The sequence below is a fragment of the Emys orbicularis genome, chromosome 8 (assembly GCF_028017835.1).
Source record: "Emys orbicularis isolate rEmyOrb1 chromosome 8, rEmyOrb1.hap1, whole genome shotgun sequence".
NCBI classification, from domain to species: Eukaryota; Metazoa; Chordata; order Testudines; family Emydidae; genus Emys; species Emys orbicularis.
This window is the reverse complement of record NC_088690.1, coordinates 16,337,948-16,363,886: the sequence shown is the minus strand read 5'-3', so window position 1 is coordinate 16,363,886 and position 25,939 is coordinate 16,337,948. Positions and strand designations below refer to the sequence as shown.

General features: G+C 41.3%; 1 pseudogene; it reads left to right on the top strand.

The window, feature by feature from the left end:
* LOC135882398 (FRAS1-related extracellular matrix protein 1-like) overlaps window positions 1–25,939 on the top strand; it is an 86,254-nt pseudogene that overhangs the window by 35,053 nt on the left and 25,262 nt on the right.

Below are 25,939 nucleotides of genomic sequence, written 5' to 3'. Positions count from 1 at the left end.
AGTTCATGGGGGATATGTCCATCAGAGGCTATTAACCAAGATGGTCAGGGACGCAACCCCATCCCTAAAGCTCTGACTGCCAGAAGCTGGGACTGGACAACAGCGGATGGATCACTTGATAATTGCCCTGTTCTGTTAATTCCCTCTGAAGCCTCTGGCACCAGGCCCTGTCAGAAGACAGGATACTGGGCTAGATGGACCTTTGGTCTGACCCAGTGTGGCCATTCTTATGTTCTCTGGGTATCCCTTGTATAAACTGAGAATGCCAAGGAATCAATTCTGAGTTCTTAAGGGACTCTGTGAGCACAAAATTCATGAGACACCTGAGATTATTAAAAATGTAAGGATTTAAAAATCTACTTGACTTTATTTTTTGCACTTCAGTCAGCTCAGACAGTGAACGTAGGCTGAACAGTTTCCCTTGGGTTTCCAGTCCCAGGTTCTGGTTCTCATGCCCTGGAACAGTGCTGCTGCTCTGAGCTCACAGCACTGCAGAAAAATGAATATTTAACTTTTTTCCAAAGTGACTTTTTAATTGAAATATTAAATATTTCATGAGCCTTTTCTGTTCAGAAGGGAAAAACACCAAATGAAGAAATTGGGCCTGATTTGCAGTTACGCAAAAAACCCTTTATGCTGTACTGGCAGCCTAACAGTGACGGAAATGGGTAATACACCCTCCATAGAGGACATCCCTGGCTTGTCTAGTGCTGGTGTATGGATTCTATCCCAGATCTCCTCTCAGCCCAGCCCCTGGTATAGGGATATGTCTGGGGTGGGTCAGGGTGTGACCAGATTGCACTGTGCTGTGGCTGTTGTCTGCTTCCCAGGGCCTGATGGGAACAAGAACAGAAGCTAGAACAGCTTGGAGGCTACTCTAATTTACCCCAGGAGCTGGGCAGGCCCCTGTCTGCCCCAGAATACAAGGATCACAAAGGTACTTTAAAGCTACCTATGTGGGCCCCCCCAACTTCAGGAATGGAGGAACTGAGAACAGGAGCCAATCTGAGAGAAGATTTAAGAGTTGGCTCATTCAAATGGGTTTGAAAGGAGGTATTCACAGATGTTTACACCTCTGACTCCCAATCAGGGCCGGCTCCAGCATTTCTGCCGCCCCAAGCAAAAAAAAAAAAAAAAAAAAAAAGCCGCGATCGGCGGCGGCAGTTCAGCGGCAGGTCCTTCGCTCCTAGAGGGAGTGAGGGACCTGCTGCCCCCGAATTGCCGCAGGTGCCGCCCCTCTCCCTTGGCCGCCCCAAGCACCTGCTTGTTAAGCTGGTGCCTGGAGCTGGCCCTGCTCCCAATCTTTCCATTACCTGCACAGGTGGCCTTGTATCATCCCCTTGAGTTTACAATGATTCTAATGCTCATTGATGTCAAGATGCCATTTGCCTGTGCCAGGATTTCAGGATCAGGCCTATATAACCAATCCAAACTTTAATAGGTAGGGCTGCAGCTTGCCTCCAACATTCCAGTTGGGGAAAAAATGATCTGTCATGGTCCTTTGTGAAAGCATTTGCTTCGTAAGTGTATTTGTCTAACACTCCAGTTCCGCTCAAATAAAATCTGTAATCAAAACAGATGACACTTCTAATTTAGTGAGGGCCTCTCTGATAGCACTGAGCTACAGCACTTTGAGTGGGACCATCAGTTCACATTCCTCTTCCCAATTAAATGACAAAAACTAGTTAACTAATGGAATCAAAGCAATATCCTAGATGAGCTATGTAAGAAGGTATCTGAACTGTTTACACACACTTGTTTGCTTTTTCATGACTTGAAATTAAAGTGTCAGCTCTATACTATGTTATACACTAGTTTTGAAGGGCAAAAAAAGTATACTGGGAATATATACAGTATTTTTTTTAAAGGTGCATTTACTGGGGGGCAGGGAGAGCTCATATAATGCAGATAGATTTTTCATCATTGATGAAATCTAGAGTTCCCCGGATGAAGGCAGTGCAAGCAAATCTTGGCATGCCTGTGGAGTATCTAGCTTCCAGTTGAGGGGAGGAAGGAGCCTACATAAACTTATTTAAGGAAAATAATGCAATCTGACCCACTGCTATTCCCCCTCTCCTCTGTCCTGGGAGCCCCCTGCAATTGCAGCAGATCTGCCAGGTTATCTCAGTCAGTCCCAGTTAAAAGACTTGCCCAAACCTTGTGTTCTCTCACTCTCACCTGTGTGCATCTGGTCTCCAGAAATCCGCTTTTACAGACAATAGGAAACCGATGTTTCCCATATGATTTTTAATCTCTCTCTCTCAGCACAGTAAACCTTGAGAGGAATCTCTTGGGAAATGCCCTTTGATAGCCTCCAATATCTTTCACTCTGGCTTTAAAAATTCCTCCTCCTCCTCAGAAATCTCTGAAATGTCCTTTGCTTCTCCCTCTTCCCCTAGGTAATGGAAGGTGACGTGTGAGCTGGGGCCTGGCACTTTGAATGCTGAAGATCTTGATGGCCCTCATAATGCACTGAGTTTCTTTGTCATTGCCCCCCACCCCCCGTTCACGGATTGACATTAAATGGAGTCTGTGGCAGAGATGTCGGTCGGTACAAGGAGCTGAACTCAGCAGTCCTTTATCAAGACTTACAGTTTCACAGCTTTTCCTTGGCTGAACTCAAGCAAGGTCTGAGTAATGGAACTTTGGCTTTCCTTTACTGGCTTTTATTGTTCGTACACTTTCGCTGCATCAGGGCTATGTGGATTATATATGATTGCACATGTACAAAACGGTCTCCTTGGTCTCAGTGTTAACACACTATTATGAGACTTGGATTAATTACAGCCTCTCTTGTGGCCCGTTCACGAGGAATATGGTCATCTGTTCATAGGATGTTTTGTCTTTACTGAACAAGACTTTTAAAAGGCTGGGGTCAGATCCTTGGCTCTGAATGCTTAATAATTTTCATTTATCAGCTTCGCAGCACAAGAGCTTGCCTCTGATCTAACTAGATTTACGTTGTATGAGCTGCGGATGTCCTCTGCTGGAAACCACAGTTCATTGCAACAAGCTCGATATATGCTTAAGCTTTTCAGACTCAAGAAAGAGGATGAATTGCACTTTCCTTAATATTGTCTGTGCAAAATGAGCTGGGGATTTCACTTTGAAAACAGAAAGAACCGAGACTATAGTGATAATTTATAGTGTACGTACTGTATAGAATGTATGGCTTGCTTGATGGTCAGTGGGATTGTAGTTTTCTGCAAATATAAGAAATAATTGCACAAATCTTCCTCCCCCCCCCCTGTTTTTTTTCTAACCACACTACAGCTTCCATACTGATTGTAAAGATTTCCACAAGAGCTTGTTGTTAAGTGGATGAAAGTGTACATACCTTCCACAACACAAGCCAAGCCAAAGGGAAATGATGTGAAAGAGAACTGGCCAGTTCAGTCTGTAGCTTAACCATGTGATGGACCCAAAGGCATCTCTGAAGCTGCCAATACAACTGCCTCTAGAATCTGCTAAAGAACCAGATGTATGTTGCACAGCTTGGCATCTGTGTCCTATTCTTGCCAAGTGAGGAGAAAGGAGCAGGGTGTGGAGGAGAAGCAGTACAGGGCTGTGGGCTATTTGATTATGATTTAAGCTGAGAAACCAACCACAGAGCTTTGTTTAATGTGTGTGTTTCAAATTTGTAAAGACCTACTTTAAATTTTTAAAAAACTAGCAACACTAATTCTGTAGATTGAATTAAGTGAGATATACACCTTTTTCACAGAGAAAGGCCTTGGAGTGGGGAAAAAGAAATCTCAAATTTGTGTATAGATTAAACTGATTGCAGCTATAAGGGGAAAAAACCTATTTATTGCAAACTTAATAGAGTTACATTAAAGAATGTACAGAACATTTCCTAGAATCCTATGCATACTACACCGATAGTCCCAAATGGATCTGACTGCTTGAAGTTGATATACTCATCATTTGAAGCCAGATATAAGACAGGTGTTTGAAGCTTTTGGAAAGTTAACTATCAGTTATCTTAATTTCTTATTCCTAGGAAAGTCTGACAAGCTGAATGGGTCCTTTTCAATTATTTAAATGTACTTTCCCATAAATATTTGTTTTTAAACTTAAACCAAAAATGACCATAGGATATTGTGGGGGCACTGGTGGGCCAGATCCTCAGCTGATGTAAACTGGCCTTGTTCCATTAATTCCAGGGAAATCATGGAGCCACACTGATTTACTCCAGCTAAGGATCCAGCCCAGTGACACCAGCTAAGGATATGTAGGGTTTCAATCCATTAGAGCTTTCTCAGATGGAGCACAACTGGACTTATGCATGTTCCACAGAGCAATTTCAAGGAGATGAATACATCATTTAGATCCATCTTCCACACTGTTTGGATTGCACACTCCAGAGAAGTGTAATGGCCCTTAAGGAACTTGTACATAATGGCTGCTTCCGTTTTTGAAAAAACGGAGACTAGAGGAAATTAGCTTCCTGAAGCTGATTTATTAGAAAAAAGCTTATTTTGCAAACTGGAAGGGAATCTATCTGTGCATTCCATATATACCAGGGCCATCCATGAAACACAATCCACTCTTTCCTAGAAGTAAGAAGCTTGTTCAGCTTTTATACAATGAGTTAAAAACCCTTTACAGATGTGATTGAATTTGAGTTCTGTTTTCTTAGGCCTCTCTTTTGCAAGTCGCACTATACTGGCGTAAGAGTCTGCAAGCACAGAAACATTTTAACCCAGCAAACACATGATACATTTGGTGAATAACAATTATTAGAATTGGCAGAGCATATTTTGTGGCAAGGAGATAAATCTAAATTAAACAGAGAGGCACTTGGTTAAAGTGCTGCGTAAAAACTGTCGTCAGCAATGGAAGGAATAAGACCCTGTAAAATATTTGTTGCTGTATCTCTTGCAATTGCTCAGGACAACTTTATTTATTCAATTAACACCTGATTATTTTTAGGAATGTCTTTCCTTTAATGCTGTGTTTAAATTCCAGCATATTCAAATACCTTCTCATTGCATTCAAGTCCCTTTTGAATTTGTCAAACTCTTGATTTATTTAGTTAGGTGCTTTTCAAGCCAATCGCTATCCCAGTTTTAGGTATTTCCTGTCCATGAAGAGCCTGATCCCACATTTCTTCTGTAGCCAGCTCTCCCAACAAGGGTAGAATCATGTTCTAGCGGATGGGATGCTAGATTAGGACTCTGGAGACCTTGATTTAATTCCCACCCTAGCCACAGACTTCCTGTGTGACTTGGGCAATTCACTTAATCTGCCCTGTGCATCTGTTCTCATTTATTTTGAGAAAAAAATGGCTTACTACTTCTCTACCTTGCCAGAGGTGTTGGGAGGATAACATCCAGAATGGTTGTGAAGCGCTTCGACGTTATGATGCTGAGGGCTATGCAAGTACCTAGAGAGATTAACTTTAATGGCAGTTCTAGCTGTGGAAGAAATGCTGGATCAGGCCCAGGATATCCAAAACTATTTTAAAGGCCCCGAAAACACATTCCAGAAACTGTCATGATTTCACCTCTGGTATGGAACTCACCGACGGTCTCCACAGAAGCTCGCCAAGCTTGGATGGTGATGAACTATCAAGGTGGAGGGACTTCCACTGAGATTGTTCTCCACTGGCTGTGCACGAACAGGAATAACCTCAAGAGCAGCCAAGTGGATCTCAGTTGCCATGATCCAATGTAAAAGGGATCGTGTCCTAAGGCTGTCGCTGCTTCCGTTGAAATGAATGGCAAAACTCCTCATTTTAACAGGAACATGATTGGGCCGTGGGATAACTGGGTCCCAGGCCTTGTAGTTGTATTTTGAATCCCAGTGCTTGGGTTTTGAATCCCATGACTGGTGTCCTTTTGAAGATGACTTGAGTGTTCTGTTCTAAGTTTTCACTGTCCAGTTCTCCCCCCCTCCGCCTTCCTATAGGACTGATGCTAGTGTACATGCATGATGACACAGAAAGCCTAGAGGATAGTTTTACCATGCAGCTGACAGATGGCAAGCACACAGTCCAAGGGACACTTTACATCTACAGCATGCCAGTCAACGATGAAATCCCTCATCTTTCCAGGTTAGCTATTTAAGTGACATTGAACGCAAAATGACTTTAAGAAAAAACTGCACGCAGTAGCCAGGGAAAACATGGTTTCATTCTAAGTGTTAGCATTTTGAGTAAATTGTTGTTGGTAGGAAAAAAATATTTTTTTCCTTGTACAGTAATGACATTGAATTGTAACCTGAGCCAGAGTTCAGCTGAAGCCTTGACAGACTAAATACGATTGAGTGAATGTAGGGGCATTTTAAGGACATGGTGAAATCCTGGTTGCATTGAAGTCAAGGGCAAAACTCCCACTGACTTAATTTGGGCCAGAATTTTACCCTTCCTCCTCCTCCTCCTTCATCACCTTCTCCCCTGGCCTCCTTCCCAACCCACAACACATCTTTCATTTCCCCCAGTCTACTTTTGACAATTACCCCCATTTACTGCAGTGCGATGAGATCCCTATTGATGCTCGTTAGCAGATAGGGGCTGAATCTGCTCTCTTTACATGTTAACCCTCCTATTGACTTCAATAGGTGCTGAATGGATCCAGAGCGCGCAACCTGCAGTGCCAAATGCTCTGAACATGCCTTTTGTGAGGTGCTATTGCTGCTGCTCTTACAATGTTTGTAAGTTAACTCCTGCTCTGACTGGAGAGGAATAATCTCGTGTGTTGTAGCCTGTTCATGGTCTTGCTAAAACAACCATGTTCTTTTTAATTTGGAAATATTCTACGGCAAACGCAGGAAAAGCTAATTTTCCTCAAAACAAGTTTATTTGTATGTAATTTGTGTGTATGTACAAAACCTGAAAGTTAAGCTTACAAGTATTAAGGCCATGTTTTCCAATTCCAGTGTTTAGGCCCCAAAGTAAATGGCCTGATTTTCAGGAAAACACCTACAAAATTAACTTCAATTCTCAGCCCTCTGTAAATCAGTTTGTTCAGATGCCTAATTACTACAGCTAGTGGAAATATTTTTCCCGAAAAAATAATTTTTTGATTAAGGGTTTGTAAAACCACAAACCTCGAAACAAAATAAAACAACAAAAGTTTAGTTATCGGAATCTGAAAATGTTTTGTTTTTCATTAACTGATTTTGTTGTTGTTGTTGAAAGTTGAAAATAATGTAGGAAAAATTTCAATTAATTTTTTTCATGGGGAAAAAATTATACATTTGCGGACCAGTTCTACTAGTTGCAGATATAGATGCCCAACTTTAGGTACCGAGCTTTGAAAACTGAGCCCCAAAGACTTGTTTAGATATCTATGTGCTGATTTTAATTTGAAAATTTGGCCCATAATCTAAGGTGCAGTGCAGAGGTGGCTGTTGCTCTCACTCTGGGGTAGGGAGTGGGGAGTGACACTGTGGTATGTTCCAAAGGGGAATGACTTCCATGTCTGGAGTGAAATTTTGAACCCTCTGAAGTCAATGGCAAAACTCCTGTTGACTTCAATGGGGCTGGGATTTCACCCCTTAGAGATCAGGCTTCAAAACCTGTCTTGGCTCTGAGAGAGAAAAGCAATTTGGTGACGTCCATGAAGGCAAGCCATCATACAGTCTGGTACAATTAATAGTCTCTGTTCAAGGGTCTATTCAAAGCCTATTGAAGTAATTGGACTTTATATCAAGCCCTAAAAGGACTGTGTGGAGAAGTCTGGCTCTTTCCAGTGGTGTTACGGACTCTTAGTTTATTGAAGAGTTTCCATCAAATGAAGGAGAGGCCTGGTAGTGGTTCAGTATGTTTCATAAGAGGGTTTCAAAAGTTGCCAGACATATAATCGTGAAAAATAAATTTGATAGGATGAGCACAAAGTATTTCTTTTATTGGCCTCGCATATATAGGAAGAGAGTCCAGGGGTAAGGACATTAACCTGGGATATGAGAGATCTTGGTTTGATTCCTTGTTCTACCATAGATTTCCTATGTGATCTGGGGCAAGTCATTTTGTGTCAGTTCGCATCTGTAAAATGGGCGTAATGGTACTTCCTTATTTCACAGGTGTGTTGAGTAGAGCTGGGTGTGAAATGGTATACCAATCCTGCGAGAATTTTTGAGATTTCAAAAACTTTTCCTGTTCTGAATTGGGGCAAAAAGATGAACACTCAAAATTTTTCACAAACTGAAAACCTTCCCTCCCCCCCCTCCCCAAATTGGAATGGGCCAATTGAAAAGTTTTGTTTCAATAATTTCAAAATGTTTCATTTTTGCTTTAATCTTTTAAAATGTTATAAATTTTATTTTAGCTTAAATTTTGAAACAAAAAGTCATTTCGTCTTGATAAATGGAACATTTTTTGCTTTAGAAAATTTTGATATGAGACATTTTGAAAATCCCCAAACTTTTTTTTCAAAATGGGAAATTCTTTGAAATCAATTATTTCCCATGAACAGTTTCAATTTAAACAAATTCCTGACCACCTGTAGTTATGAGGATAAATATCATGCCTGTATTTCAAAGCATAGATTAATAAGCTTGATGAATGTATAAAACAAAATGTTATTCTGATTTTTCTTCCTTAAAAGATCCCTGGATATTTGGGACCCTTTCTGGCATCCTTGTCAGAGAAAGAGTTTAGCAATTCACTTCATCTTGTCCTTCTCCATAGTGAAGCAGCAGACTGAGGAGTGCTCAGTTGTGTGATACTCCACATATTTGAAATGGCCTTGGGTACGTTCCCAGAGCATCATGTGTGTATTTTTAAAATGTTTATAGATGCTGTAAACATTGAACGGTTACAAAATGGCAGAGTCCCTGCTTTCTGCCTGGATTTCCTCTGGGGCTGACCTGTTCAGAGTGTGCAAAACTTTCTTCTCTATGAGGGAAACATCGCTAACCTTTCATCCCTAACTTTCAAGTTATGGAGCCCTGGGGCAATGGAGATTTATGACAACCCCTCCCCCCAAATGTCACAATGTAACATCAGAAGTTTGACGGTACTCGACTGTACTTAATAATATGCAGGGCTGGCCTTTGGTCAAACTGCTCTCTGGAGGAGCCAGAGTTTGGAGCTTCCCAGAGTACAGAAGGCTGCCATCAGGAAGCAAGGGACAGGCTACACCACTTGACCTATTGAGGCCACTTCCAGCCCTACATTTCTGATTCTCAGTTATTTGATGCATTTAACCACTCTTTTGTCTCATGGAATCTTCATCACAGTTGGCTGTGATTAATCAGATTTATTTGGTGTTCAAATTAATTGAACAAATAACTTTTTAAATTTTTTACACTCTGGGGACTGAGCAATATTAGTCAAAATTTGAGCTGTGCCGCTTAGTCATGATAAACCAGAGGATGCAAATGGTATTGTTTCTTTTTCCTTTTTGGATAAAGATGGAAGCACATACACCAACAGTGAGTACCAGTGTTTGTGCAACCTTTACTCTTGTTGGTGGGTACTTACTCACATGACTAATCCTATTGATGACAATGGGATTACCCAGAGAGTAAGTGTTCACCATCATGAGTAAGGGTTGTACAACTGGGCCCTGTAAATTTACGACACAAGTACTTATGCATGCAATTTTGACATTTCCTTTCTGCAAACTATAAGTCAGAAGAACATGATCACTTGAATGTCTGTGCAATGCAAACACAAAAAGAGAGGGTGACAGCAGTTGAAGGAAATTCATTTTAAACAAATTTAAAATATTTTCTTGCAAATTTTTTTTGTATTATTCACCTATGCACTCATAATAGGATTGAAAATTTTCTGTTCATTCTTGCCTGTTAACTTAGGAATTATAAGGCTTAATTGGCTCCTATGGTGGTAATGGAAAGCAGTGTAAAAATTAAAAATAACTACCGAGTTTTGAGAGATCTTCTTCCAGCAAAGGAGAGCCGCACAATGCTACTTGTGCACCATCCGTAGCCTGTGATTCTGGAAAAGGACATAACTCATATGTAGACATAGGCAGGACTTTTCATTCAAGTACCATAATAAATGTTTGTTTAAAGTAAAGATAAAAAACCCTACGTGCTTGATGCTAAGACAAGCCTGTTCATGCCTAATAAATTGGAGAAATTGCTCAAGAATACTTCATCCGTATGAAAACATGAGCCCTGTACTGCTGCCAAGAGAAGTGAGACCTGTGGTCTCATGCTGTGTAAAGTGATGGTCACACAAATTAGCGTTTCCTGGGTATGGCTCTCTCTCCAACACAATTTTCCTGAAATGTGAAAACATTCTAGGGAAATTACTAGATATTATTTACTTTTTTCAGCCAAATATTCCCCATTTGGATACGTTCACCTTTTTGCATAGCTGTTTAGCTTACCAAGCCCCAAAATGGAGCCTGAGGTACCATCTTTAGATAATCTGAGCAGCAGAGCAACATCACACCACTTCCTCCATTTAAAATTCAAGGGAGATATGGGGTCAGGGAGGGATAAAGCATGGGCAGGAAGCCTTGTTGGCAGCAGTCTTGTGGTGGGTGCTGTACAAACATATAAAGACATTCTGTGCCATCCCCAAGAGTTTCCAGATTAAAAAAATAGGCTCATCTCCTTGCTCACACCCCAACTGATCACTAATTTGTCCAGGAACTAACTGACCTTTCTATCAAGCCACTTCACTCATATTCTTTTCAATGCCTCGTTTCCCTCCCCTCCCTTGTTAGTGCTGCTGCTGCTTTAGTGGCAGCCTGACAAAGTTTTCTACCTCCCAAAGGTTTTTGGCCTCACCCCTGGGAGATGGCCATGGCTGGACCCAAGGAGGTAGCGTGGGATAACGGTACTGGATCTGAGACACACACTGGCCTCCCAGGGCTGGATAGGGGAGCAGCTTCCTGACATTTCTATTTTTTTTTCTGACCAGCTCAGAAAAGAACAACCCTCCATTGCACTGATCTGAGTGTAGTGTTCTGTAAAATACATCCTCTGGAACTAGTAGCCGCTGTGCAAGATAGAGACATGGCTAAGTGCAAGATAGAGACATGGCTAAGTGCAAAGAGGAACAGGAATTTCAGCTCACAGATTATAGTTGTACAATGCCAGTTGTGAAGTGATGTGCCTTTAGTTTACTCACCTGGTGTCCCATTTCGTGTCTTCCTGCAGGTTTGGAAGTTGATGAGAATAAGGTCATTTCCAGTGTAGCATTAGAAGCAGAAGACAAAGATTCCCCCAGGGATAAACTCCATTACATCATCAAAAATTAGGGAACCTAAAGTTAAAGGTGCTGACCTCTTTCAGTGTCCATCTATTTTTAACTTGTAAGCATGCAGCGTTCCCACTTAATTCTGAACACAGTATTCGCACACCTGAAGTGGTGCACACCTGAAGTGGTCCACACTTAACCGCTTGCATGGTTTGCCTTTATTGATAACATAAATAGTAACAATAAAACATAAACCGCAGCCAAAATTCTCCTGATTTTGGTTAGTCCTAGGGGTTCACCCTGTAGTACCTCTCTTTCTCTTCCCCAAATTTCCTTTGCCTCAGAAATAAAAGGATTTCAGGGTCTACCCTTTTTGAATTAAAGCTAATAGGACCCACCCGATCTGACATCAACATGAGCCAGTAGACATAACCCTACATCACTGTGCAGAGTCTTTTTAGCATCTGACATTAGGATAAGTCCGCAGAAAAATGTCACCTCTCTATACTGGGTCCTAGAAACTGACACTTTGCTCCCTGACTCTTTGAACCATCTCTTGTAATGAAACATTATAACTGACTTTTATATTGGTTCACTAAGCCACTATGCTGTCTTCTTCCTTTTATAATTAAGCAACTTGAGAAATCCATTGGGGTCAATAAATTTTGAGAACGCTTATATAAAACAGAATATAAAGTGGATAGTCTTGCCATCAGAAGCCAGTAAAAGTCAATACCTTTATGTGGCACCTCTACAAATGGCATTATGTCATTGCAAAATATTAGTAAGAAATTGTAAGGTTTTTATGCAGGGCTATAAAATGTAATGAGTCTCACATAATTTACTAATATAAATGCGTATGTGTGGAGGGAGAGAGGGAGTGATTTTAAAAGTAGAATTCCAGCTTTTTGTCATCTTGTGTGCATGAGGAAATCTAGCTCATAGAAATATATTACAGTGTATTTCAGCATTTTTTGTTTTGCTTTGCTTGCTGGGAATGCCCAAAAAATCGTTTCAGGAGTCAGGTGGTCATGCTTGACAATTTTTCAGTAAAAATAGCAAAATGGTAAGAAAATGGAAAATGTTATGGTGCTAGTTAGGATGGCTATATTAGTTCTTGGCTATGGTATAGCGCTTTAACTATCTGTTGATGCCTGCTCGATGAAGCAAAAATGTTGTAGATTTTAAAAAAAAACAAGGTGCTATATTTCAGTGCTCAAAGTTTGCTTTTTTTTATTAAATGTATATATAATTATATGACCAATCTTTTGAGTCGTTAATTTTATAAGGGGATCATCTGAATGAGGTTTTATGTTACAGTTCTGAATGCTTGAGTTGTGACAAAGTTAAACATGATCTGTGAAGTTGGGGAAATAAGTTCATTGCTTCTTCACTGTTCAGTCTCATGGACATAAGCAAACATGTTTGCTAATAAAAATGTAGAGTAGGGATTGAGCCTTCTAAATAAAAAGCCTAAGTTCTCTGGGAGATGGTTTAAATGACAAGCTCAGCTTTTTGTCCTGTCTGATAATACCGGTCAATAATGACAGCAAGCTGATCAAAACTGGAGGAGGAAAGGGTATGATAGACCGTATTCATTAAATATCCATGCTAGACATTATATAGGAGCAAGAGTAAATATTCAATAGTGAGACTGTTTAACCAAATCAAAACTCTTTTCAGGTGCCACAACTGTTCATTATTACGTGTATGAATGAACGGTCCTTTCGGTCCAACAACAGCTTCATTAATATTCTTAATTTCTTACCAGATTCAGAGCTAAAGAGTTAGAAGTTCTAAAAGATGACAAACAATCAAATTGCCCAATTTTTGTGGGTTTTGGAAGCGTGACTTTGTAGGACTGTAAACGGGGCTGTGGCTTCAATGAAAGTAATAGATATATAATTAAGGATCTTCACAGGTCCTAATATTCAGATTTGGAACCCAACATATTTGGGTGTTTTCAGCATTGCTACCTCCTCTGATGTGTGCTAAGTCTTCTTTGGGCAGGTGAGATGCAGTGCAGGAGCTTGCTGGGTGGGATGATGCTGAGGGAATAGCGTGATGGTCACTGTGTAGGGTAAGTTATTAGCCATAAAGAATAGGATAATAATAAATGCATCCAAAATTAACTTGTGCCTCTGCGTTTCAAAAGACTAACAAGTATGGTGACAACATTGAACTTGAAGAAGAATACCGTTGGGTTCAAAGTGCCTGCTGTGATTGCTGCCGGCCTAGGTGGACTCCTAACCCTCTTCTGCCCTCCCATCCTCATCACCATAGCAACACCCTCACATTCCGACAAGTTCTTGCTACCCCAGTCTCTCCCTCCCTTTTCCCTGGCAGACTCCAGACACTTGGAAGATATTCTTCTCTAGGTTCCTCCAAGAGGTAAGTGACCTACTGTAACTCTCCTCCCAGCAGACTCCCAGCACCCCACAGCCTTGTCCTACTCTGTAGCTCTTGACAAACATAGAGTGCTCAGTTAGGGGCAACATTCACCTGAATCTTTTAAAGTATTTGTCTTTGGAAAAGGGTCTGGGGTGAATTTTGATCATGTTCTTACTCCAGAAGTCAGTTCATAAAGGTGAAAGCTATTTCTAGTACTGTGGACATAAATGGTTGTAGATGCTACAGGTTTGTGCAGGGTTGTACATAATGCCTCTTTGCGATAGCCAGGACAATTATGAATGTACCCTAGGGTGTGAAGCTGCTGTTTGTGGTGTCTAGACTTGTGATTACTGAAATTGAATTAAACTGGAGGAAATTAGGCTGGAAGGAGAGCGGGCTCCTGGAGGGAGGGAGTGGGGAGAATGAAAAAGACAAAAGAAACTATAGTACTCATCCTAACAACTCTGTACACCCCCTGAACAGCAAAAGCCCCCACATGTCATCCTGATGTTTGGAAGAAGGCTATTTTGCTGCTGTTTGTTTTTTGTTTTTGTTTTAAAGTGAGCTGCAAAGAACCCATAATGGCACTTTTTACCAGGCCCTATAAAAGCAATGCATGCATACCAGCGGCTGCCAGTCTGAAAAGGCCAAACAGACTAAACATCCTCAGCAACTCCGTGCCCATCCTGCCTCCACCTGGGCCTTTTGAATTAGTTGCTTTAGAGATAACAAGACTTTGCGGTCGGTGATAGGTCCCAGCTGAACTAGTTTAACTCTAGATAGAATTATTCTGGCAAAGAGTTCGAAAACATAATCCAGTATCGAGACAGAGTTTGGGATGGAGTGGAAGGGACACCGAAGCACTGATGGGAAAAGGCTATTGATAGTGGACTAGTCTATCTCTTGCTCTGGGCAACCCTTTTCTGGTTCCTCTCTTCTATTTCTTTAGTTGTCTTTTTCTAATATCTTCTCATCATGATATCTAAGTGCTTAGTGCCTCCCCTTTGGCAGAACACCTGCTTCTGGCCAGCTAGCAAGTACAAACAGAAACACCTGAGTGTCAGCTATGAACATTACAGTGTGCTACAATGGACCCATCTGCAGTATTTGGCACATGCCGGGGATTTTTATATGTGACTGGCTGGGAAGTAGGATACCAGAGACAGACAGAGGGGGGTGTGAGCGTCCACTGGGCAGACAGAAAACATTGTTTTGGTAAGGGTGCCAACTAGGGTTAGGTGGGACAGTCTGGATTTCTCCCAGCTAATGCATTCAATAAAAATTTCTAGGTTGATTTTAGAAAGGCAGGAGGTAGGTTTCCAGAAGAACAAGCTTAGGTGTGAACATTAGTAGTTGTTTCATTTCTTTAGAGAATAAAGCTAGTACCCCTAATAATACTTCCATCAAAAGGCTTATTGTACGTTACTCCATTGCATGTACCATGTCTTGTGGATTGGCCCATGTGTTAGCTGTGGAAAAGGCGCCCCAGTGGGTTTTTCTTTTTTTATTTGTGGGTACAGATCCAACCATTTCATTCTGTTTTTCAGGCCATGTCATGTTGGACCACTCTGTATCCTGGAATGAATTTCATTCAAGAGGATGTGGACATGAGCCGCCTCCTGGTATTTCCATACTAACATCCTGGGTCTAAAGAGTTATGATCGTTTTCAGTTTTATGTGACAGATGGGGAGAACAGCTGCCCACTGGAAAGCTTCTACATCTCCATTAGAAATGTGGGCAAAGGTAGGAAATGAGCCTACAGCAATCATGGGAAGGTTTAGCCCAATATATCCAGTTCACCTAAGTGAAAACTGCAGCGTGTTAAAAAGAAAGGAAATGCTCCTTTTCCCTTTATGTGGCACTGATGTATTTTAAAATGCATGGGCGAAGTTTGTAGTTCATTTCCTCCGAAGAGGCCAGCTCCTCCCGGCATTCTGATGAACAAACTCATTAGAATAAAATCCATTATGCGCATAACTAATGACACAAGTTGACAAATCTGTTGACAATTATGGCCACATCCCTCATGCGTTTACTCATAACTCATTGAAGTGGCCAAGAGAAGGGAGTTCAGTCCAGAAGTCTTACAGCTCACCAGCTCCAAGCGCAGTGGTCTGAGATTATTTCCCCATTGGATTATAAAACTGTCATTAGTGAAGGTAACTCTCAAGGTCCGGGGCACAAGACCGTGAGCCGTTCTCGGGAGACCTAAAATCTCTTTGTAGGCAGGGTGGGGGTATTCCTGGGCTCTTATTCTTCTAGCTGGGTGGAAAAAAAAATCACACAAGGTCTGTTCCAAGTACTATCGCATGTCCTTTAGAAATGAATAGAAATCAAATTGAGACACCAGTGTCCTCAGAGTGTTAAATTTTACTAAATTCTTGCCAGGCGGCTGTAATTTATTGAATGTAGGTTTTGTGAAATAGTGCTCCAGTCAGAGAGAAATTGGCACAAGAGAAATGGAGGCAGCTAATTCTCAGGGGGTCCTTGTTGGCAAAAACCCTCTATTGAGTCCTCATGCTACTTGTGCTCATAACTGCCGAAAAACCAGGAGTGCCATCTGCAAACTGTGATTCATAAACACTCTGTCAGTCTGCCATGTACCCTGACATCATGAAATAACAAGAAGCAGCATTGTAATAAAGAGAGGAGGTTTGCAGTCGACCAATTAAATGCATCTAATTTATTTCTGTTACAGCTGAGGCTTTATTTATTAGTAAACAGCTGCATTTGTTACACTTTTTTTTTTTAAACTAGGCGTGTGCCAACTGGCACTTTTGATAATCCATTAATCCTAAATAATCATCTGGGTACTTCATGGATGCTGGAAAAAAAGAGAGAAAAGGTTATTAAAAGTTAAAATGTAACCTTGCAAGTAGGATGGAGGGTACTATCCTGCAGTTGGCCTGCATGAGTTACAGTGACGTAAAGTTAGCAGGGCAACTTGTGTGCTAAGTATACACCCTCATGCACCCGCCTTGGCAGTCAACTACAAGGGAGGTAAACCCCATGCAGGATCTGACCCTATGAATTTTAAACATAGCCTGTATGTGAAGAAGGAGCATTTTGCCTGCTGGTTTCCCTTCCCTCCCGCTTTCTTAATGCTAACTTGATTCTCAGCATCACTAAGAATCCGCTAATTGGTTGTCAAAGTCTAATTAGCTGACATTACAAAAAGTGTGTGTGTATATGTATATATATAGAGAGATGTGTGTGTGTGTGTATATATATATATATATATATAGATATAGATATAGAGAGAGAGAGAGAGATTTGCCTATTATAATTGGAGCTGAAAACCCAACCTTTCCCCCATCTCCCCCGGTGTGTGTTAATTGAGTTCTAGGACTTTTCAGTGTATTTTTAATGCTCTCTCCTTTTCAGTGCCCTGGAAAGCTTGGCAGTTAATGAGACAATAATATGTGCAATCAAGGAAAAATGTGGTACAAAATAGGCAAAGGCTTGTGCAATTGGGGGTGGTGACTGGAGTGTGTGTGTAGGGGAGGGAGTGGGTCTCTCTAAATTGGGGTCACAAAACTAGTACAAATCCATGAATTTCCCCCTTGTATGCGTTTTCCATCCCACCTCCACTTCCCAAGTGGGAATAATACTTGTAAAGAACTGTTTTACTATCTAAAAGGGGTGCCCTTGTGACAAGTGTTTGATGCAGGAGTAACTGGATGAAATTCTCTGCTTTGTGTTATACAGAAGGTCACACTAGATGAACTGATGTACCCTTCTGGTCTTAAAATCTATGAATCCATTAAGAGTCTCTTCCATCACCCTATCCTTCTAATATACGTTCTGATACTGTGCTCATCACCATGGTATCTGAGCACCTTCCAGCAGTGCCTTATGCATCATGACTAACATCTGCCATGTGTTGTTTGTTCCCTCATCCTCTTCCCGGGGGAGAAGTGTATGCAGTGGAGTGTCTTGTTTTGGTAGGGTTTTTAAAATATACGTGTTGCAGTGTATTTTTTAAAAGGCATTGCTCCTAAAAAGAGGTGGGCGTACATAGGTGTCCTGTACGATACATTTACTTTTTCAGCCATATTGTCCTCTTTTCCACCTTCTCTCTTCCTCCCCGGCACCATTCCCTCTGTACCTGCTTTTAAACTGTCCCCTCTGCTCCTCTTGTCATCCTAACTTCTCTGTTCCTTCTACCGCAAACCCACCAATGTTCTATTTCAAGTAGAACGTTCAAGCCCACGGTGTTTGAGCAAGTTCATAACAAAAGGCACACAAATCTCCCCGACCCTGGCAGAGAGAGAGAGAGAGAGAGAGAGAATGCACAGTGGCCATTTAAACCTAATGGAACTTTCAAGAAGCTGCCTGCAAAAACGCTGAGGGCTGAGAATGCCCAAGTCAGAGAGGCTGGGCAATATTGCCAGTCTTGGGAGTCCAACTGTGTTTTTTCTCTAGGTTATTGGATATGGAAATGATTTATCATTTAAAAAAAAAACATAGTAGGGCCAAAATCTGCCATCAAATAAAAATGACTTCACTAGAGATCTGATGCTAGAATTTGTAACCCGTCTCAATTTGTACCCTATATATATTGAAATATAAGAAAAAAGTGATAAGAACAGTAGTTGATTGGACTACCAGAAGATAACTGACATCTTTCTGTATTAATCTGATTTTAACATATTATTCTAATTCCAGGTGCTACAGTATTATGCTGCAAAGATGGGTTTTTTTAAAATAAATTACTAGATGATGTGCAATGACCAAGCTATTCAAACATAGGTGCTTAAAATGAGTCACCTAGGCTCTGCTTCAGCATGTCCTGAAGTCAACGTGACATACATGTGTGTTTTAAGAGCTTTGTTGAATGTGGGCCCTAATTCCATAGTTAGAGACCTAATTAGATGGCCTAATCTTCAAAGGTGCTAGGTACCTGCGGCTTTTATAAATTCCACTACAAGTGTGGACACTCAACATCTCAGACTTCATTCCTAGGGCCTTGTCTGCACTGACACTTTTTGGGATGTCTCCCACCATTGCACAACTCAGGTGCAACTCCACTGGTACTAGCAATGGTATGGGCGCTACCCTCGACCAGCTGCTGGCGTTCTTAGCACCGCATTATCTAGCACGACTCTGAGAATGGTTTGATAACTTGATATTGTTGGTCTAAACAGATCCATGACAGCAAGGGAAAGATTCCCCAAAACTGCCAGTTAGACACAACTTAAGCATCTCAAGTTGGGCATCTCAGTGTAAAGACTACTCTTGAGAACTTGGCCCCAAACCTTTCTGCCTTATTTTTCCCCTTCTGTAAAATGGGGATAATAATACTTGCCCACCTTGCTGGTGTTTTGTGATGATCAATTCACTAGCGTTTGAAAAATACTACATACATTTTGCAAAGAAAACTAAATTCCTTAATTTGTTTTAAGATGTAAATATGAGTGGCTAAATCCTCAGCTTGTGTAAATTGCCATAGCTGCATGGCCTTCAAGTGAGCAACAACAATTTACATAAGTTGAGGCTCTGGCTTGCTACAGCTGAGTATCTGCATAATCTTATATTTGTAACCTCTGTGCTCCATCCCCTCTATTTCCCTGCAACCCATAATGTTTGTTCCTCTCATTTGTTTAGTCTTGTCTTTTATTTAGATAGAAGCTCTTTAGAGCAGGGGATGTGCCTGTCTTTGTTAAAGTAATGCTTAGCACACTGTGGGCCCCAGAAATGTAAGAAATAGTAACAACACTAGAATGAACACACAACCCTTCAGTGTCTGGCAGCCTTCTGTCACCACAGGCTTGGATGTATTTTTTTAAACATTGCCATTGGGTTACAGAGTTACCTTGGGTAACTTCACCTCCCCGTGCCTCACTTTCCCATCTCTAAAATGGGGAAATTGATGCTGATCTTGGAAAGTGCTTTGAAGTATATTGATGACACTAGCTATGCTGACCCTACCTACAGTGTAGACACTACCTACGCCGATAGGAGGGATTCTCCCATTGGCGTAGGTAATACACGTCCCTGAAAGGCTGGCTTAACTATGCTGCTCACCCCTGACTGATGTAGGTAAACCGACCTAATTGTCTAATGTCTAACAAGCCGTAGGGGCTTATCCCTCAAATTTTCAAGGTGCCCTTATGCTGAGTGTTGTGATCACAGTGGACTGAAGTCAGTTACCTTTTGGGGACAGGGGGAAAAATTGTTTTATAGGCCCACTCAAAAATGCTAAGGCCTTGTGTAGTTGCCACAAAGCCTGATTAAGGGGAAGCACAGAGGCTGTAGCTCCTGAGTTTCAGGCAAGCTCCCTGACTTCTGGACCATCCTTCCCCTGCCAGCTTTGTTCCTCTCTCCTTGACTTTGATGTTTCCTCCCACACGCCTTGATCTCTTTTGGAAATAGCCTGGAAATGGCTCCCAGACTTCAGATGAGCCTTATGAATGTAGTAATACTCTTTCCTAGAGGCAACATATAACTGGAAACCCCCCACCTCTCTTTAAAACACAACTTTAATGACTTGACTTCTGCCAAATGTTCCAAGTCCTGCATTTTCAAGTATGTGTTCCAAGGAAGAGTTTTGTGGTGGTGTTTATTTCTTTTTAATTTCCCCCAAAATTGCTTTCAAGTATTGGTTACATTCACTTTATAAAGGCAAAATAACTAATTGTGTTTATACTGTGGTTAACCATGAATAAATTCCTAAGCAATTAGTCACCTGCTTAATGCACGAAATATAGTAGATGCAGTACATCCTAGTGTCCCATTGGTTTCAGTGGCATACCAGTACAGCACAGCAGATGCAGTGGGAAGCCAGCAATGATGGTTTTCATGGTTAATAGCCATGAAACATTTTGGGTAAGATTGAACCATCAAACTGGTTTTGAGAGCAGTGCCGCAAACTTGGTGCAGAACAGAGTTTGCAGCAGGAATAAAAAAAATATATATTTAAAATTTACCATCCCCAATATTGCTAACTGACTTACATGAATAATAGGAGCTCTGTTGTACATGAAAGTCAACTAGCAACATTATAAGAAGGTAAGAGGCATGAAAACTGCTGGCTCAATGCTACAAACACCCTGCTTGTCCGTTATCATCAACATGTTAATCTGCAGCAGTGCATTAGGAAATCGGCATGGCATTTTTTCTTTTTATATATATTATCAAATGTAGTTTCTCTTTGCTTCAGCCTTTGACTTCCTCATGGTGATATGAAGATCACTCATCCTAAGCCCTGGGATAGTCCAAGATGCCATTCTCCACTTTTGTCCCATTGTTGTCACCCAGCTCATTATGTTGTAATTTTAATACGTTCATTTTTTATAACCTAGGAGAGTTAAGAGTGGATACAATAGAACTGTATCAGAGGGCTGCGAACTGGCAAATTATTTCTACTTCTGATCCTAGTTGTCCAACTCCTCGTGGTTTTAATGTATTTTGGCTGCTGTTTTGTAAATGGGAGAGAATTGTGTTGATCTTCCTGTGCCGCTGTGATTTTAAAAAATAAATCTAATGGATATGGAACCTCTGTTGCCGAGATTACAGCATCACATAGCGCTATCAGCTTAAAATGCAATGTTGTGCTTAGTGCTTAGTTCATTAAGGCATTTTGTCAATCGGCTCATTTGGGCCTATTAACTTAATTGTTCTTTGTGAACAAATGGGTCATTCTCTCTCCACAAAGAGAAAACCTCAAAGCCACTTTAAATATTTTGGGGAACTCCCGTACATGCAAAACTATGCATGCATATGTACACACACACACTGAGTGGAATCTCCATATTGTATGGATCAGATTGGAAATTAAAAATCAGAAGGAGGAATGTTTTGTTTTTAAAACAAATGCTTCTAGATCTGTATGGTTGTACTGTTGCAAGTGTCTTGTACGCACCTAAGTTAAAGTTTCTTTGTGCTATAAAAGATAGTAATTTAACTGAGGAAAATCCAAAACCTGGAAGCTAAAACAACAAATCCTTTCCCAAGCTGTTTTGATAAAGTTCTCTTTGTTAAATCCCCTACAGTGTTTTGTGGTTCATTTCCCCGACCTCTCCCTCTCTGTACAAAAAGCTGATTTCCGCCCCCCTCCCCCGCCGTGGAATGTAAAAGGATTATCCCCCCTTTTAATTTCTCTTCCTGAGATTTTTTTTATTATTATTTTTTTTTAGGGGACATTGTTCTACTCACCAAACCTGTAACTTTAACAGAGGGTGACAGGGTGACCTTGACGACAGATGTTCTTATGGCAACAGATGGCACTAGCAAACCCGAGAAGCTGCTGTATGCCGTCTCTGTGCCACCTGTGCACGGTCAGATTGAGTACATCAATTATCCCGGCATGCCCATTTCCAGTTACAGCCAGTTGGATGTGGTAGCCCAGAAGGTCTGCTACGTTCATGACAATAGCCATGAGGCTAGTAAGGATTCATTCAGGTGAGAAGGCTTCCCGGTTACTCTCCAATGTATTTAAAAACCTTGAGTAGGCTAAGGGTTAAATTTGCTTCTCATTTACTCCCTATACCATGCAATAAGTGCAGTATTTAATGACCGATATGGTAGTAGCGAAGAGACTGCTACAATAATATCATCAGTACAGTCATGACATATTTTTATTATTGAAGTCATGTGTCCAAAGGCAATAGGAGACATGCATGCTTAGTATTGAGGGATACCTGGCTAGATGTTCATAATCAATTAGCATGTGAAATCAAAATATGTTAGTACATTTAAGAGGGGTTTTTTCCCCCCTGCCCTTTCCAAGATCTCAGGTGGCGGGGCAAGGAAAATAATCTATTCCCCATCTGAAAAGGTAGTTGCTCTTTGGTCAGTTTCTTCCTCCTGAAGAAAGAAAAAATGGTAACATTGTCTGAAATTATCGGTAGAACTTAATCCAGATGGTGGTGTCGTTTCTAAGAAAAAGCATATGTTGGCTATTATGATACTTAAATATAATGGTTTTATATTCCTCCAGTGGGTAAAAAAGGCACACAACAGGGCTGTTTTTTTATCCTATGAATAGAGTGGGGGAGGCAGGAGATTTTATCTTCCAGAATGGTGTGTTTCCCAAAAGATGTGGCAAATTCAATTGATAAGAACCTGCTGTGAAAACCATACTCCAGTGGAATGTAAATTTCTGAGCAACTCTGCCCAGTAACAGGGCAGAGACTTGATTTACTGCCCACTCTGAAATATCATTTTATATATTCTTCTGGGCTTTTTAAACATGTTTTTCTTTCCGATCTGCTTTAAAAGTTATTTACGCTCCCTTTGCAGCAAAATGGGTACTATAACTAATTTTATTCTTACTATGATTAACTAGGAATAATTTCCTAAGAAATGAGTCAAATTAACAAGGGGAAGAAGCAATCAATAAATCATGAAAGTGGTCTATTTCTAAGTGGGGTTAAAACCACCATTAAATAAATCATAGATTCTAAATTATGACCCACTTGGATATGAGAGAGAATCTCTTCTCTCCCCCCCCCCCCCCTTCAAAACTCTTGGAGAAAGAGAAAATTAAAAAGTAGGTGCAAGCTTCTACAGCCCCTTTACACCATCCAGGAGGTGTAAAGGAGACGGAGCCACCTGCAGGAATCTTCCCCAGTATAAGCGATTTCCATGGGCTGCTGTAATAATACCCAAAATGCTGCCCTGAGCTTGGGCTGTGGCAGGGAGGGAGGGGGTGTATTAACAGCTGCATGCTGGCTACTCTCAGCTGTGAAATGGCTGTTAAGGGGCTGTAACTGCCTAACATAGGTTGGAGTATCCATGGGGCCAATCTAATTTATGTTGGGGATCAGACCCAGAATATGGAGGGCACAAAAGTTGCTTAAAGTCCCTTTGCCTCCCCACTGGTGTGCCTGCACCAAGCACAGGAACAGAGGGTATGTCTACACTGCAGTTAGACACTTGCAGCTGGCCTGTGCCAGCTGACTTAGGCTCATGGGGCTCGGGCTATGGGGCTGTTTAATTACAGTGTAGACGTTCGGGCTTGAGCTGGGACCCTCCCACCTTGCAGGGTCCTAGATCCTAGGCTCCAGTCCAACCCCTAATGTCTACACCGCAGTTAAACAGCTCCTTAGCCTGAACCCCTGAGTTTCTGAGCTTGAGTCAGCTGGCACAGGCCAGCCGTGGGTTTTTAATTGTAGTGTAGACGTACCCTGAGTGACTAGCCCTCTGGATCTAGGACCTGCCTGATCATTTTTATTACATTTTTTTCCTTTATATTGTTGCTTTGACTTTGCTGTCGCTCATGCTGGTATAACTCCATTCATTTCAATACAATGACTTCTGATTTGCACCAGGGGAAATGAGTTCAGAATCAGGCCTACTGTGACTATTACCTAGTTTATATTCTATTTCTTCTGCCTTGCATCAAGTGTTGTCACTTACCCCTTTGCAGAGTGAATGCAGAAAGCACACAAGGTGCAAGGTGTGACGCTGCACTCCATAATGTTTTACGGAAATACGCTTATGAGTGTGAATATAATGTAACTGGAATATGCTTTATGCAAAAGGTCTCTTGTAAGGTATCATTACAAATCTCATAATCTACTGAGTGTGTTCATCCTATTTGTATGTATGTATCATACTTGTATCTGAAGCTAGAAGTATAAATATAACTCTGAGGTCCTATTGTAATTTTGCAAAGTGTGGGCCATTGATGGTGGTTTAGAATCTTGATGGCTCCCATTGACTAGGACAATTGGTTGTAAATGGTCTGTTTACTTGCAAGCCTTCCTGGCTGCGTGCAGGCCAGCCCTGGAAGAATGAAGGCTGGGGTCTCACAGAACATATGAACATGTCACCTGATACTGGAATCCATCTTAAACCTGGTGCTTTTCCATTTAGAAGGAGGGGCAGGGACCCAGAGAGACGAAAGATTCCCGCCTTGTGCAAAAGCTATAAAAGGGGGTGGAACAGAACATAGTGGGTCCCAGTCATGAGAAAGTCCCTGCTTTTCACCTAAGATGCCTGCTGGAACTAACAAGGACTGTACCAGGGGAAAGGATTGGGCCCAGACTAGGAAGGAGTCTAGTCTGTGAAAGAAGCTTATTACCTGTAAACAAAAACAATGAGGAGTCCTTGTGGCACCTTAGAGACTAACAAATTTATTTCTTAATGTATTAGGCTTAGACTTGCGTGTTTTGTTTTATTTTGCTTGGTGACTTACTTTGTTCTGTCTGTTATTACTTGAAACCACTTAAATCCTACTTTTTATACAATATATGGAGATATACCTATCTCATAGAACTGGAAGGGACCTTGAAAGGTCATTGAGTCCAGCCTCCTGCCTTCACTAGCAGGACCAAGTACTGATTTTGCCCCAGATCCCTAAGTGGCCCCCTTAAGGATTGAACTCTCAACCCTGGGTTTAGCAGGCCAATGCTCAAACCACTGAGCTATCCCTCCTCCTAAAATCACTTTTGTTTATTAGTAAACCCAGAGTAAGTGATTAATACCTGGCGGAGCAAACAGTTGTGCGTCTCTCTATCAGTGTTATAGAGGGTGAACAATTTATGAGTTTACCCTGTATAAGCTTTATACAGAGTAAAACAGATTTATTTGGGGTTTGGGAGCTGGGTGTCTGGGTGCTGGAGATAGGTGACCTGCTGAGTAGTTTTTGGTTAAAGTCTGCAGCTATGGGGGCGTGGGACCAGACCTGGGTTGTGTTGCAGCAGGCTAGTGTGTCTGGCTCTACAAGACAGGGTTCTGGAATCCCAAGCTGGCAGGGAAAATGGGCTCAGAGGTAAATTCAGCACGTCAGGTGACAGTCCCAAGGCGATCTCTGTGGCTGAACCCGTCACACAAGGTAGTTGAGAATTCCAGCCCTGTTTCTTTTGGAAATGTTTTTTATTTAAGGCACGCTATCAGTAATGCAGAGGAGTTGTGCAAACACCATCCACTCTATGCAAATGTACAGAACCTTTTAACTAGCACTGCAAAAACATCTCAAAATTTAGAAATTTCAGCAAACTTTTTCTTCAAAATTTTGATGGGGAAAAGAGATCGAAAGGAGCATTCCATTTTCTAACCAGCTCTTCCTTTAACCTCATATTTGCAATTATTTTTATGAACTATTTTCCTCCCTAAAAACATCCATAAAATGGAACCAATTCACTGGTGTCTGTGGGCCCAATTCCCTTGAGCTCACTAGAGCTATGTTTGCTTTTGCCCGTGAAGAATGGTTCCCCAATGTTTTGTATTCTAGGCCAAGGCTGTTAGCTGGTGTAAATCAATAGAACTGCATTTATTTCAGTTGTGCTAGGTCCATTTTACACTGGCTCTTTGGCTTTATAAAGAAAGTTCATAATGCTGCTGCTAAGAGTCTCCTTATTTTGTAATGTGCTTCTCTGTCCAGAGCATTGTGTGTGTTTGTGTGAGTGATTCTTTTGGATTCATTCAGTTTTTGGTTTGGTTTCCATGGAGTAAATCCTGGTCCCTCTTTTACAGGT